The sequence below is a fragment of the Rattus norvegicus genome, chromosome 14, assembly GCF_021556685.1.
Source record: "Rattus norvegicus strain SHRSP/BbbUtx chromosome 14, alternate assembly SHRSP_T2T, whole genome shotgun sequence".
Taxonomy (NCBI): domain Eukaryota; kingdom Metazoa; phylum Chordata; class Mammalia; order Rodentia; family Muridae; genus Rattus; species Rattus norvegicus.
The window spans coordinates 7,385,378-7,400,307 of NC_141547.1; the positions used below are offsets into that span (position 1 = coordinate 7,385,378).

Sequence of the window (14,930 nt, forward strand, 5' to 3'; positions counted from 1 at the left end):
TGAGGCTATGGGGATGAAAGACCCCAGCTTAGCAGCAGTAACGCCATTTTGCAAGGCTGTACTTAAGATGACTAGTTCAGAGAAAGGTTAAAACACTGAGTACAAAGCGGCTGCCAAGCAGGATGTGTTTGGTTGAAGGCCTGGCAACAGGACGACTGCGGTTGAGCACCTGACAATGAAAAAAGCCCCGGGAGAGGTCCCACACCCTGGTGGGGGGCCGAGTCAGTCGTTATGTTCCAAGAAGGTAGCTAAGAAACTTGCCCCGGGGCTGAACCCTTGCCATATTAGAATCCACCAATTATATCCCTGTAACCATGCATCTGCTTCTGTATGCTTGCTTCTGCCCCCCAAAATCCTATAAAAGCCCATCCTTGGTTCCGTGGGGCGCGCCAGTCCCCCGAGTGACTGAAGCGCCCGCAGGTGCCTGTGCCTGTGTATCCCGACAATAAACCAAATCCTCTTGCTGATTGCATCCTGTGGTGTCTCGGTCTGGTCTTTAAAGTTGGAGGGTCTCCATCCCGAGGGAAAGTTCTCCCTGAGAGCTTTTCAGGGAAACCACACTCGTCCCATGAGCCATGAGAAACACTGGTGCTGCAAATAACTGCTGTTTTCACAGCTGTCAGGCACCCCATGCTGACACTGACCAAACTAGACATTGGAGAGAGTTGAGTTTTTGGTGGCTTTTTTTTTTTTTAAACTAATTTCTTTGAAATCATAGAAGTCAAACAATCTGAGTTTGGTTTTCTGTTTGAAAGCTTAAGTTCATACTCTAACTTTTGTAAAGGCGTGTAGACGGAGAATTTTATTTAAATTTAGGAAAACCTAGCTTGAGCGCTGGAATAGCCTCATATGCTCACTCAGTGTCGTTTCTAACCTTGCCCATAACCTTGAACAATGAATGTGGATAAAATCTGGGCAGAAAATGGGAAGTCACGGAATCACACTTTGAGATGTGTCACATACACAATGTCTCTCTTAGACATTTGGGGTAGGGGGAGATGTCTCTCCCATGAGCAAATTCAGACAGTGCCAATAAAGGTCCGACGGGAGTGTCTGGACAATCGTCTCACGACAGTGGAGCAAAGCTACCTCCATAGGCTGCAGATAATCCAAGTAAAACAGCAGCAGCCTGCATCCCTCAGACAGTGTGTGAACCCAGAGAAAATGGGGCAGGCTTTTTCAGTCTTTACCTAACGACCAATTTTCTGAAATGATGTTTTTCCAAGGTTTCATACCCTAAGAGTCAGTTCTCTTACTGGGGAATTTGAGGGGAATTAGGTGGGCAAGGCTCAGAATGCTGTCCCAACTGCCTGGCTTCTGACCCAGTGACAAGGGACTGAGGTACATATTTTGCATTTCAAAGCAGGCCTGACCTCCAAGTTCTCTCAGCATTCACCAGTTCCTACCTGGCATACCCTGCCCCCAGCCCTAATCTTTTCAGTCCAAGGTCTCAGAGGCTCTTCCCTACAGAATCCAGACATTTTGTCCTCCCTCCCTTCCCCCCTCCTCCTCCTCCCCACTCCACCTTGGGGCCAGTGAACTCACCAGAGAGCAGCTTTCCAGTAAACCTGCCTTTAGTATATTCTAATCTGGCTTGAGAAATAACCTATCACCAGCATTCGTGAGGAAGTCCTTTAGATTTTGTTATAAACCGGGGAGCTTCCCAAAAAAGAATTTCCGCATTTTGAATTTGTTCTTCCTGGGACTGCTGTTTGCAATTAATCTACGCTCGTTTTTTGCTACTTCCTTAAATTCATTTCAAAATATTTTTTAATGATCACAAAGGATAAAGGCGGTATTTTGATCTCTATATCTTCACACACACACACCACACACACTCAGGGAAGGAAACCCAAGACCTCGTTCATCGGGTTTTCTTAAGGATGTACAGGATGAAGGAAAAGGACATCCTCTCTCTATTTAGTACGTTGAGGATCGATCCCAAAGAAAGACAAAGGCACCGTGCTTCCCTCGAGTTAACGAGCTAACAAGAATAAGAGCAGAAGTAGATACACCATGCTCAGGGTCTCCAGTCCACCGCCCACAGGTTTTATGTGTGTAAAGGACACTCTGTGGAGCATTTTTGAGCGTCTGAGCTTCAGGGGCCAAGCATTCCTGTCAGGAAACAAGCGTCAGATCAGATAAAAGTTAGGAAGAAACCAAAAGCTGAGGCCGAGCTAAAGCATGGGAGTGTAACAATGGCGCCGCTTGGTCCCTGGAAGGTAACCACCCGTGCTCCCCGCCTCTCCCTCCACACTTAGCATCTGTGTCAGCCTCGAGCATCCAATGTGACTGTCAGCAAGATGGCGGTGTACAAAAGCAGCCAGAGCGCTGAGGCAAACCGAGGAACGAGAGGGAGGCGGAGCTTCATCCCAGATGCGCTTGACTCCAGAAGCCCGCCTCCATCTCCTTAGGGACCATGCCAGCAACTCTATTGGCTTATTTAAGGTTTGAAACATTTGCTTTCCTATGACACTGGCCAACTTTCCGAGTCAAATAAATCTGTTCTTCCACCTAAAGTTTAATCACGCCCAGGGTTTTCCTAAAGTGCAGCCATTAGCTGAAGCTAGGGGTACAGGTCAGAACCAGGGGGTTAAAGTCCCACCTTCCTTCTTGTTTCTAGTGTTTCCTATGACCCATGCTTTCAAACAGTGGGGAAATTAACAGACAGTTCCGTCCCAGTAAAAATCCAACCAGATTAGCCCCCTTCAGATCAACTGTCTGAGCTATTTACACAGCTGCTTATTGTTTTCTGGTTCGTTGGTTTGAGGAAGGGGCTCGCTGCATAGCCCAGCCGGCATGAAGAGTGTGGCTTTCCTCCTGCCTCAGCCTCCCAAATGTTAGGATTCCAAGCATGGACAAGCCAAACTGTTCTACGTCAGAAAAAGATAAACGTTGACTTTGTTTCCGCGCTTAACACCCACAAGGAGAAAACTCCATGCTTCTTTGTTTTGTCTCCAAGTGGCTTCAGTACAAAGCAAGGCGTGATTTTCATACATGGAAAAGCATTTCTTCAGATTTTAGCACTGCCCAACTGTTGCCAGCATCAGACTCTCTAGGCAAGATTTGAATCGTGAACTAGAAAGATTGAAAATAACCAGAGCGCCCTGACCCGCCCCCTCTCCAACCACAGATAAAGACCTAGATGACACGAGAACATGCAAACTAGAGAAGGTTCATGAGTGCCCAGAAGCAGGGGTGAACCAGAATGGAAATGGTATCTGGCTGTCATGAGCTTTCAGAGTTGTAATTAAATATAATAATTCTATGCTACACACACAAACGTGAGCACGCATGCACACACACACACACGCACTATAAGCAAGTTTCCGAGCCATATTCTAGCTTAATCATACATCCACACTGGTTGTTGACTGATCCACTCTATAGAATTCAAGGGACTTAAGGTGCTACACTCTTCCACATAATTTTGTCTGTAACTTTTTAGTCCTTCTTGTCACTTATGCACAACACACCAAAAACACATTCTCCCACCTCTGAGAGTTCGGAAGTAATATGCAGTAGGAAGAATTCCCCTAAGACTCTAACTCCTCTCGGGGGTCAGAAGCGAACCCCAGGTGAGCACAATTCACTCCCACTGGAGAGCATGAATTGTTTTCCGTCTCCTCCTTCCTCCTCTCCTGGTTGAACTGCCGACAATCTTCCCCCATTATCTTGGTCAGATGAGAAAAGGTGAGTTAATCTGCAGAAATCTCTTGACAAAATCCATGCCTACTGTGTTCTGTCCTCAGGTAATTGGCTCCGGCAGGACGCACTTGCCTCTGAATGGGAGTTCACACTAGAAGCTCTTATTCATAATTGATGCTGACATTGAATACAACCTCTCGCCGGCATAATAATCCACTTTAAATTCAGAGTCACGGAACTGGCGGGTTTCGGGCTTAGTCTGTGTGCACCTCACCCACCTGAATACATCTGCGACCTCTGGCTCGCTGCAATACTGTTTTCAGAGGACAAAAAAATCAGACATGATCTCCACATTCACCAACCTTTAGAAGGAAAACTACCAAAGACAAAATAAAACCACTGCATCAAACTTAACACCGCAGCAATCTAGCAAAACACAGCATGCACATGAAAGCCGGCGTTTGCTTCATCAGAAAGTCATAGAGCCTCACAATTCTATTTGGTAAAAAATAAAGCTCACAGCTTTACCCTAACAGCACTGGCATAAACCTTTTCTTCAAGACGGGGATTTTTAGTTGGACTTTTGTGGCTTGCCTAAACTGTTACTGTTTACTTTCGACATATACAACGAACGAATAAATTGTATGTGGGTACTCACAGCACAGATCTTAACATCAGACGAGGAGGCTGCAGACTGAACGCTACTACTGGAGAGAGGCGCTCTATTTTCCTTACAAAATAGCACCCCCTAGTGGCATCTCCGAAAGGATCGAGGCGTGCGGGCCGAGCACGTGATAGGATTTGTTTACTATCAAATTACGCAATGTCAAAACACTCTGGCGAGAACAAAAGCTGAGGGTGGAGGTGACCCGCACCGGTTCTGTGTTCTCCTGGCCTCTCTCTGGGGTTTGTAAATAAAAAGATGTTTAAACATCGTTCCCAGGTCTCATTTGGAAGGTGTGTCTGATGAAAATATAAGCTTCCCACGTAGCATTTTATCATTTCTATTATTATTATTATTATTACTATGCAATTATCGTCGCTAATAATACTAACAGAAAAGTTACCATTTACTAGAAAACATTCATGGTTTTACATACTAAAACTCACTATGAGCGTGGGAATGAAGAAGCTCAATTGACAGAGAACTTCCTAACTTAGACGAAGTAGGTCCGCGCCCCCGAACTTAGCCAAACGGAGCCTGCTGGCACACACCTGTATCCTGAAGATTTGAGAGGTGGAAACAGGAGGGTCAGAAGTTCTCTATCATCCACAGCTACACTGTAGGTTCAAGGCCAGCCTGGGCTACCTGAGAGCATGCCTCAAACAACCAAACAAACCCACCCCTCCCGGTGAGCGAGTAAATAACCCTAAGCTTAGTCCCAACTGAGGTCTACCTATCTATATATAACATGAGCTGTCCAGTCTCAGTAGGAAGAGGGAGAGGAAGAACTAAGACTGTTTTTAATATTTACAAACTCTCAGGACCCTGAGTTGACAAGCAGAAAAGACAGCTAGTTACTTCCAAAATCTAGTCTCGTCAGAATGTAAAACCCAGTGTAAATGAAGGTGACAGACATGACTAACACTTTGATTTTAGTACAGGTAGAAGTTTGGCTTTAAGTTTAGGTTAGAAATACAACCACTTCTTGTCGTTAATAAAAGTCAAATGACAGTGGTAACAGAGAGAGAGAGAGAGAGAGAGAGAGAGAGAGAGAGAGAGAGAGAGAGTCTAGGAAGCCAGTTTCTCTCCTTGAGTTTTACCATACACTGGCTCATATGCTGTATTCTAGTAAAATAGAGACAGATACATTCATTCAGCTAGGCTTTTGACACATTAATCCAATATTGTCAGCATCACCTCAGTTCTCATGGTTGTCAATGCCCTTGGTACTAAGCCAGTTACTGTGTAAATATCAAAAGTTATCAAAAAAAAAAAAGGAAGACCCCTGAGCGAATTTTCCATAGCTTCAAAATGTATCTAGTCCATTCTTAACGTCATACGAGATCCCCAGAAGATAAATGCTTTTTTAATGTTTATGAAAGCTTCTCAAAGGACCAAGAGAAAAGCAAACCAAAAAGAGCATTCTGTGTCTCCTGCATGTTTCCCTGTGGCATCGACTGCATAAACCCTTTTGTTTGGCTTCTTATGAACACGGTGGGGATGCCTCTCCAGCCCACACGGGCATTGGTTCCACCGCATAGCTAACTGGTCCACGGGACCTGAGCCGCGGCAACGCGTATCACCTCCCTGCCCAGCCCACAGCAAACCTTTCTGGTTCCGTGTTCCTTTGCCCTCCGAGTGTCTGTCTGGACAGCCCGTGCCGGGAAGGCATACCAAAGCATGAGATTCAGACAGCTAAAAATCCCACATACTCACAATAAGTAGCATTCAACCTGAGTCAGACCTGACCCTTGTCACCACCAATCACAAGCCCTGTGCTCCTTGTTGCGTCGATGGTCCATCCCTTCGACTCTTCCCATAACAGAACGTGTTCCTCCATACTTTTGTCACTGCAAACCTGAATTTTTGAAGACTCATTTTGCAGTTGTGTGTGAATCAGACTCCGTTCACACGGAATGCCTTGACACTGCACCCAGCTGAAGGGCAAGCCCCTTATTTTGATTTCATGGCGAAGATGAAAAAATATGGTCGGAACGACACCCTAATTAGAAAAGCTTCTATTTGGGGGAGTCCAGCTAGTTTTATTGGTCCATGAAACCATTTCATTAAATCTTATATCAGTGAGCTGAGAAAGTGTGATTCTCTTACAGAAAAGTGGTGGGGGAGGGGGGATGACCGAGACAAAGAACATGGCGCCCACGCTGCTTCTGCTCAGCAAAGCCATACGGAATCCTGTCACGTGACCAAAGACGACATCACAGGATGGAAAGGCGCTAGAGCTCTGCGCTCAGTGAGCATGGGAAACCGGGTCAGGTGCAGGTAGCAGTCCATGCCGCCGTGCCAGCTCTGAACGGCGTGGATGACGCATTAGAATCTAGCCAATTCTAAATAAATATTTTTTTCACTTGTGCTTTTCTGTGTCCCTTCAATTTTTGCCTAAACATCAGAAAGAATTCTGTCTACCAGGGATCAAACACAGTATTTTGGAGGTCGAACAGGGGAAATGTTTCAAGACTATGACAAAGTTAAAAGGAAAATAACCGCAATTAAATTATGGGAAAGGTAACAGAGACATCACGAGTGGGGAAGGGATGTGATGGGGCTGTGAATTGAAGATAGAGAATGAATGCCACTGGAACAGAAATTAGATTCCTGAAACACTCCTGACACATGTGCAAACACACACACACACACACACACACACACACTTAGATTTTCTTTAAACTATGGGTTATAAGACAGCTCAGTGTCAGCACATAGGGTTTGTCAGTGAATGCAAAGAAGAACAAACGAAAGATGTGTTGGTCAATGAACAGCAGAGGAGAGGGGTGTGGACAAGGAGTCGGGCTGAGGTACAGCACCTTCCTCACCACAGATGGCGTTTGCCACTCATTTGCTCGTCATTTCCCCGTCACAGAGCCCTCTTAGGTTTGAAAGGAAATTCCTTCTCAAAGGTGTGACCAATGGGTCTCTGGTTGTTAATAGCTTCACCAACTTGGGCATATTGAGCCCAAATTTTGTTTCAAATATTCTGGATCATTCCGATTGGAAGCATCCAAAGAGATGGTGCCTAACTCTGATAAATTTGTTTCTGTTGTCTTACAAAACACTGGTCGGGAGCCCTCTAGGAAAGGCAAAGGCTAGCAGGGGACTTCCCTGGAGGTGGCCTTCTGTGGCTTAGGATGGGTGAGCTCCGAAAGGCAAGGTCTCAAGAGACTTCATCCCAGAATTGCTTCTTGTAGCTGATATGCTTTCCTGTCACTACTACATCAGCTAAGGACTCTCCCGGGCAAAGCCCACGCTATTGAGCATATTTCCTGCAGATCAACATAAACATGAGCTTTCATGAATTAATGCTGCTCTGATTTATTAAGGAGTCTGTACAATTCCTGATTTGATTCAAATAATTTTAGGAAGAAAGTTTTAAAAGGTGGTCTTAGTTGCTTTGCTAGAAAGAGGTAATAAAATTAGAATCAAGAATAGAACGTGCCCACTTCTCTTTTTCTTTTTTTAGATTTATTTATTTTATTCATATGAGTACACTGTCACTGTCTTCAGACACACCAGAAGAGGGCATCAGATCTCATTACAGATGGTTGTGAGCCACCATGTGGTTGCTGGGAACTGAACTCAGGACCTCTAGAAGAGAAGTCAGTGCTCTTAACCACTGAGCCATCTCTCCAGGCCCTTACTTCTCATATGGTAAGTAAAGGCTGCGTAATAACAAATACAGTGAGCTTTCATAATCACACTTAAAAAGAAATATAGGCTTGGGACAAATCTGTGTTCAAGGAAAACATTTAGGGCCAAGCATAAAGCCACAGATGTGCAGTATGGTAAAGTGAGGGCAGAAATAAAACTGTGGCCCAGTGAACACCAAAATAGCTCTTTGAAAATCTGACTTCAAAATCCGATTTCTCAGAACTCAAGTTGCATAGTTCGGTCACGTTGAATTTTTGATAAACTGATGAATGAAGAGTGAATGAATGAATGAGAAAATTCTCTGTTTCCTATTATTTTATTAACTCGTTTGACACTTAGGAAATTCCACAGTCTGACTCAGTTTCCTACTTTTTCTTTGGATAACCGAGATGTGGCGTGCACAGAGAGTGAAATTATAGAACAATAGGAGAACTAAAGATTCTCCTCTAACAAGTGAGTGCAGATAATCAGGACAGTGGTCATCTCACTGAACATCGGAACTCCGCGGTCACCGCAGCTCCTGGGACTGCACATGATCGTGTTGTCCAGGTTGGGTCTCACTATCAGACTGAAGCTTCCCTGAGGACTGGCCTCGGGACTGAACAGAGAAGTGGCTTCAGTCGGATGCAATGAGTAGGAAGGAAACACGTGGAAACCAGTTAACTTTTAAGTCACATTTACTCATTCATTTATTGACTTTTGGGGGAGCTCATGGCAGTGCTCAAATCAGTTTGAGGGAATCAGTTATTTCTTCATACCAGGTGGATGCCAAGAACTGGTGGCAGGTGCCTCTACCCACTAAGAAATATCACCAGCCTGTAGGCGTTTTTTAATGTATGTGAGTACACCGTCGCAGTCTTCAGACACACCAGAAGAGGGCATCGGATCCCATTATGGATGCTTGTGAGGCACCATGTGGGTGCTGGGAATTGAACTCAGGACGTCTGGAAGAGCAGTCAGTGTTCTGCATGTGACCATTGAGCCATCTCTCCAACCCCCTGTAAGCAAACTTTAAAAATACTTTTTTTTAAAATAAAAATGAAAGTTTCTTTTGTTTAGAACCCGGTAGGATGAGGGGATGAGAGAAGGCTGAGTTATATGGGTGTTACTATTCAGAGTTCTCCTGGAGGATTCTTCTCACCTTTGCCGATGAACTGGGCTAGAGGTGCCTCAGCTCTCTTCAATACTGAGCAGAATTGAAGGGGGGAGGGCAGTAGATATATGTAAATTTACTCTACTCGTGACAGGAGCTTAATGTTCCAGCAAAATGGTCTCACTGGTTGGTTTATTTGGAGGACAAAATAAAGTGTACAAAACAACAAATTCACTCACACAAAGTGGAGAGATACTCAGTGGGTTTGGCATGATGGTCCACACAAGCTGACCTGACGGTAAACGGAACGAGTTGCGAGCAGGTTACAACTGCGCTCATCAGAACAAAAGCTCTACAGATGACCAGAGGCGGCAAGGGGTTCCGACGACGCAGGAGCTGAAGAGGACGAGAGAACCCAATCTGTGGGTAGGAACAACTCATCCTAACCAAACGTGTCGGTTAAGTCTTCGGAGCAACTGTCTGTATCCCAAAGGTCACGTGAACAAACCAGCGGCAGGGCACCTGGGAAGGGCAAGATGGGGTCCCTGTTCTCCTTTACCTCAGCCTACAGTCTTCTCACAGAGTTTGCCACGCCCCTCATTCGGGCACACCTTCTCGGGGACGCATTAGAGAAAGGTCAAGGTAACTAGTTCAACATGATAATGAGGTGAAGCGGAAAAGAAAAAGCAAACGGCTGCCTCGCCTTTGCTCTACACAGTCTGCTTCCAGATTGTCGGAGTCATCAAGGAAGCGCGCCACTGACAAGCTCTAGGTGTAGAGCAGGGATTGAATAGTAAAACTAGAGTGAGCACTATGCCCCCTGTCAAAGCAACAGTTCTTCAAAGGTCACACAAGCCATCCGCCAAGACTGCAATAAGGTTATAATGATGGAATTGGTGGGCCAGCTGATATCTGGATGCTCCCAACAACCAGACATTTACCAACCAAGCTTCATCACACAACAACCAAACTGCTGCTTCCTCTTCTTCTTCATCGTCATCCTCTCTCTCTCTCTCTCTCTCTCTCTCTCTCTCTCTCTCTCTCTCTCTCTCTCTCTCTGTCACACACACACACATACACACACACACACACACACACACTATAGCTGAAAAAGTCTTCTTGCCAAAGCAAATAACTAAAAGGCATGAATGAATTTCAAGCCTTTGGGATTCATTACTGCTTTAGGGACAGCCCAAGAGGGGAGGGTGCTAAGTAGCAGTTGGTGGAAGCCTAAAATCAGGACAGAGGAAGTTCTGACCACAGATGATCCATTTTCTTCAGCAAGAAAATGAAAAGGAGAAAAATACACACACACACACACACACACACACACACACACACACAAAAGAGAGAGACTCTAGTGAGAACAATTGTGTGCCCTGATGCAGGCAAAGAGCAGTTCTAAGCAATGCTTAGCTCTGGACCTGAGTCATGCTATCGCCAAATAGACACATAGGAGCCAATCTGAAATTTGGTTGTGAAAAGGATATTTACTGATTAAGAAATGGTTGTCAATTCGGCACATCATGGCATTAAAAGCGGTCCTTAGTCTTTAGAATATATTCTGAGTTTTACAGATGCGCACATCATAGGCTGTTTGAATTTTGCTTCCATACCTGATTTAAGAGAGTGCAGCTTTAAGACAGGTGAGCTTTTGCTGGTAATGTCGAAGCTAGGCAGTCAGTTATTCGTACTATTTTCATTAGCCTGTTGTTGTTGTTCCCATAATGAATAAGAGGCAAGGAGAGAGAGAGAGAGAGAGAGAGAGAGAGAGAGAGAGAGAGAGAGAGAGAGAGAGAGAGAGAGAGAGAGAAGACAACTTGTAAGAGTTGATTTTCTTCTTCCACCCTGTGGATTCTAAGGATTGAACTCAGATCACCAGGCTTGGCAGCAAACTCTCTCACCTGCTGAGCCATCTCGCTCTCCCTGCCCCATGTTTTCCTAAGCATGTTTATGTCACTGACTGATGACGCACTTCCGTCGGGGAGCCCTGGCATGTAAAAAGTACCTTCTCATGTTCTTTCTCCGCGGTGGGGAGACGCTGGGGGGCGCCCTTGGCAGGTTCAGGTATGCCACCATCCTCCTTGGAGCCTCTGAGCTGACCTGCTTTCTTGTGTCAGAAATTTTTAAATGCTCTGTCGCTGCAAACAGCCTTTGGAAAGCTACTAACTCATCTCCTGGGTTAGCTAACACGGCATGACAGACCGTTACAATAGAAATCTCACTTCCGGTTCCACAAGGGCTAGATTGGATTCAGTATTTTAAAGCCTGAAACGTAACTGCCAAACTCCAAAGTTCTTGAGAGTCAAACGCGGTATGAAATGGAGAACGTCATAGACAAAGCAGAAATTCATACCTCTGGGTGTGCACCCTGGCTTGCGGAACTGTTTCTGTCTCTGAGGAATGTCGGTCAGGTGTCTAATTCACGGCCTCGAAGGTTATTGGGAATGGCTTCCTCCTCTGTAGGCAGCAGCTGGTATAGCCAAGAATTGAAATTACAGGACTCTGATCACGGGTCAAAAGAACAAACCTGGGCCTAGTCTCTGACCTTGGCGGGTCCATTAACAGATAACTATCTAAGCCTTACATAAAAGGATTACTATTTGATGAAAGGCTTTCTGTCGAAGAAGAAGAGCAACATGTCATTGTCCCCTGCCTTAGAAGAGCTCCTCTAAATGAGTCTGTCAATCACCTGGACAGGAAAACGTTCTCCATGGGATGCTCTCCCCAAGATTTTAGAAACAGCATAAAGTCTGCCTCCTGGTGCAGTGGCCTCTTCGTCCATTGTCCCCTATCAGCTCTTGCTGATATTTTATTTTACTCTGAAATAAATCCTACCTATCCTTACTCCATGTTCTCTGTGCCTTCTGTGAAGACCAAGGAGCGGAGGGGAAGCCCTGGGGAGGTCCCAGTGGCTGCTAACAAGATTTACAAGTAGGGCACATATTTTAACCGCTAATTCCACACAATGTAGAAAGACTTAAGAGGGGATTCTAGTGAGGAGTTGTTCCCATCAGATTGGCCCAAGGGCATGCTTGCAGGAATTGTCCTTAACTACCTGGGAAGGTCCAGTCCACTGTGGGTGACAGCCTTGGGCTTTGGGTCCTGGAGTTTGTTAGATAGAGTTAGCAACTCCATGGTCCTCCCTTGACTTCCCTTTCCCTCCAGATGATGGACGGTAACCTGGGCTGGTAAAGAAAGCCTTTCTCCCCTAAGCTGCTTCCTGAAACCATATTTTATCATGACAACAGAAACCAGGACTATTGAAATATCTGGGAAAAAAGCTGTACTACGTTCTATATCATTTGAACACACACACACACACACACACACACACACATTTAGGAATAAAATTCAAGGTCACTAATATGGTTCCAGAGCAGTGCAAAGTCATAAAAGTTAGCTATCTAAAGATATTTTAACCTCTCCTTAATATATAACTTTAAAAAAAATTAAGCGATGAAAGGAAATTGCCTAGAAAAATGAATTTACTTGAAAGACTCACTTTTGAGATTGATACTTTCTGGGAAAACCTTAGAGTTAACCATTTGCCTGATCATGGAGAAATAATATGAAGATCTGGCAGGAAAGTTAGACGTGGGTAGGAAGAGTTTCACAGTGACAGTCAGAGTGAGTGTCCCAGCCATGGTTCCAGGTTCACATTATCACAAGCTGCACCGTCTAAATGACATTTTCTGGGGCTCAGCTCACTGGGTAGAGAATGAGGCATTTGCCCTTTCCCCTTCCAAGATGACTTCCACAACTTAATAAATCAAAAACTTAGAGGTAGGGAGGGAAGGAGGGAGGGAGGGAGGAAGGGAGGCAGAGAGAGAGAGAGAGAGAGAGAGAGAGAGAGAGAGAGAGAGAGAGAGAATTTGGGGGTTGTTGGGTTTTCTTTTTTAAGCTAAAACAGGAGAATAGCCACTCCACTGGAAAAAAAGAAAAGAAAGCAGCATTAGTTGTTACAGACTTTGCTGAAGAAACAAACCATTATGCTGAGACCCAGTAGGTGAGTCTAAATTGTCCTAGAAGAATAAAACTGAAAAAAAAAAACTATTGATCATGGACAACCTATGACCAAAAATGTTCAACAGTCAATGAGACACCGGTTCCAAGGCTGAGTCCCCAAGGCTCAGGAAACATCACACACGGGAGGTGAGAATGTTCCCACCGGAGGGCGGAGAGGAGTTGCTGGGATCTTCTCTACTCTCTTCCGGACCTGGTGGTTGTATGTAGGAACCCACAGAAGCTGCCCTCGCCCACACAAGCTCAAGCCAGGTTAAAACTCCAACCTGGGTGAGAGAGGAGCTACCAATGCCCCACTCCTACCTGAGTATCTACCAGCAGTTGATGGCCGCTGGTGGAAGGAGAGTCACTTTTCTTTGGGAAGGTGACCATTGATAAGTAGTTGTTCCTGCCCCAGTGGATGACTGCACACCTACACACTCATGCACATACGAGCAGTGCTTATTGGACTCAGTGGGTTAAAAAACAACAGCAGCAATAACAACAACAACAATAGCAATAATAATAATAAAGTTGGGATGGATATGTGTTGGGGTATTGGATCCCCCACCCCAGGGAGATTGGGAGAGAAAATGGATGTATGACCAACACAGTCTATACATATGTATGAAATTTTCGAAGAACAAATAACTATTATTAAAGATATTTGAAGGAACTAAGTCATTTCCTTACTATAACAGAGAATTAGACTTAGCATTGCTAAAATTTTATCATTTAACTAATTGAGATTTTGTACGACAATATGCTGAGGACCTTCAATATAATATTGGTGTGGACGGTGTTACCACAGACATAGAACCTGGTCTGTATTGGAACGGAGCCCTAACTGTGCTCTTCTGACTGTAAACCCAGGTTAAAATTTTCGTGCAGATGTGAACAGGGGACTGGAATATTTTTATTCCTTGGGTTTTTTTTGTTTTGTTTTGTTTTTTTTTAAGATTGATGCTATGTTGATCCCTAGGAGGTCCATGTGCTTCTTGAAATTCATTGTGCTTGAGGAAAGAATTGTGTGAGGAACTTAAGTGATGTTTAAGTTACAGGACAGACGCAGCCCCTCCTCCTATAGCTCGCTGAAAGTCATGGGGGTGTTTAATAATACTTATTTATTACTGTTGCTGTAAAATTATTTTAAAAAGTGCTGCCTTTTACCCTGCACTAGGTCTGGCACCTTGGTGCCCCAAGATGTCTGTTGGATGTCTTTATCTCAGTCAGCAAAGCCTCTCACCCGCTTTGCTCCATCCCACATCACACTGGCAATGGTTCCTCTCTGAACCTGGCAACAATCTCTCTACCCATCTAGTTCCCAAGGTAGATTGCCACCATGCCAGAAATATACATCCCAATTCCATGGTGGCCCAGTGTCTCCAGCCACCACATTCTCTCTTGAACTTAAATCACCACATGAAAGAACACACAACACAATAACCTCTGACCCAATTGATAAGATAGAATTGCCCACCTGGACATACAGAGCCCTGTACACATCCATCCCTTAAAAGTATTCATAACAACCTATAAATGTGCAGAGAGGAATCTTAACACCTGCCTCCGTGTTCTCTCGGCTGCCTCTCTCTCTCTCTTGGAGTTCCAGTCTCCTCCCCTTCCCTCAAACTTCTCTCCCGCCCATCATTGCTTCTTGTCCAATGACAGGCCTCATTCTATCTTGTACCTGCCTTCCCCTATATGATGTCATCCTACATGTTACCATGGTTCCACAGCGTGTATCCAACTTATCTAAGAGAATTGAGGGCACTTTCAAGTAAAAGAAGCCCATACCAATTACATGTGCCGCTCTTGAAGATGCCTTCTGCCCGTTGGGATAATATGTCTGCCAGT

The 14,930-nt window shown here is 44.8% G+C and overlaps 1 protein-coding gene and 1 long non-coding RNA gene across 3 annotated transcripts in view; both read right to left on the reverse strand.

The window, feature by feature from the left end:
* Arhgap24 (Rho GTPase activating protein 24) overlaps positions 1-4,344 on the reverse strand; it is a 629,479-nt gene extending 625,135 nt beyond the window's left edge. The window contains exon 1 of the mRNA XM_087582828.1: positions 4,307-4,344. The gene's annotated coding sequence lies outside the window, so the exon portion shown is untranslated. The remainder of the gene's footprint in view (positions 1-4,306) is intronic.
* Positions 4,345-8,636: 4,292 nt separating this feature from the next.
* Positions 8,637-14,680, reverse strand: LOC148001206 (uncharacterized). 2 transcript variants are annotated; one of them, XR_015637264.1, is made up of 5 exons: positions 14,554-14,675; positions 11,425-11,541; positions 10,685-10,775; positions 9,308-9,464; positions 8,637-8,984 (listed from the first exon to the last, which is right to left on the reverse strand). It is a non-coding gene; the product is annotated as an uncharacterized LOC148001206 (long non-coding RNA). The 2 variants fall into 2 exon arrangements; XR_015637263.1 differs by lacking the exon at positions 8,637-8,984 and having other exon boundaries at positions 9,227-9,464; positions 14,554-14,680.
* Positions 14,681-14,930: the final 250 nt, after the last annotated feature.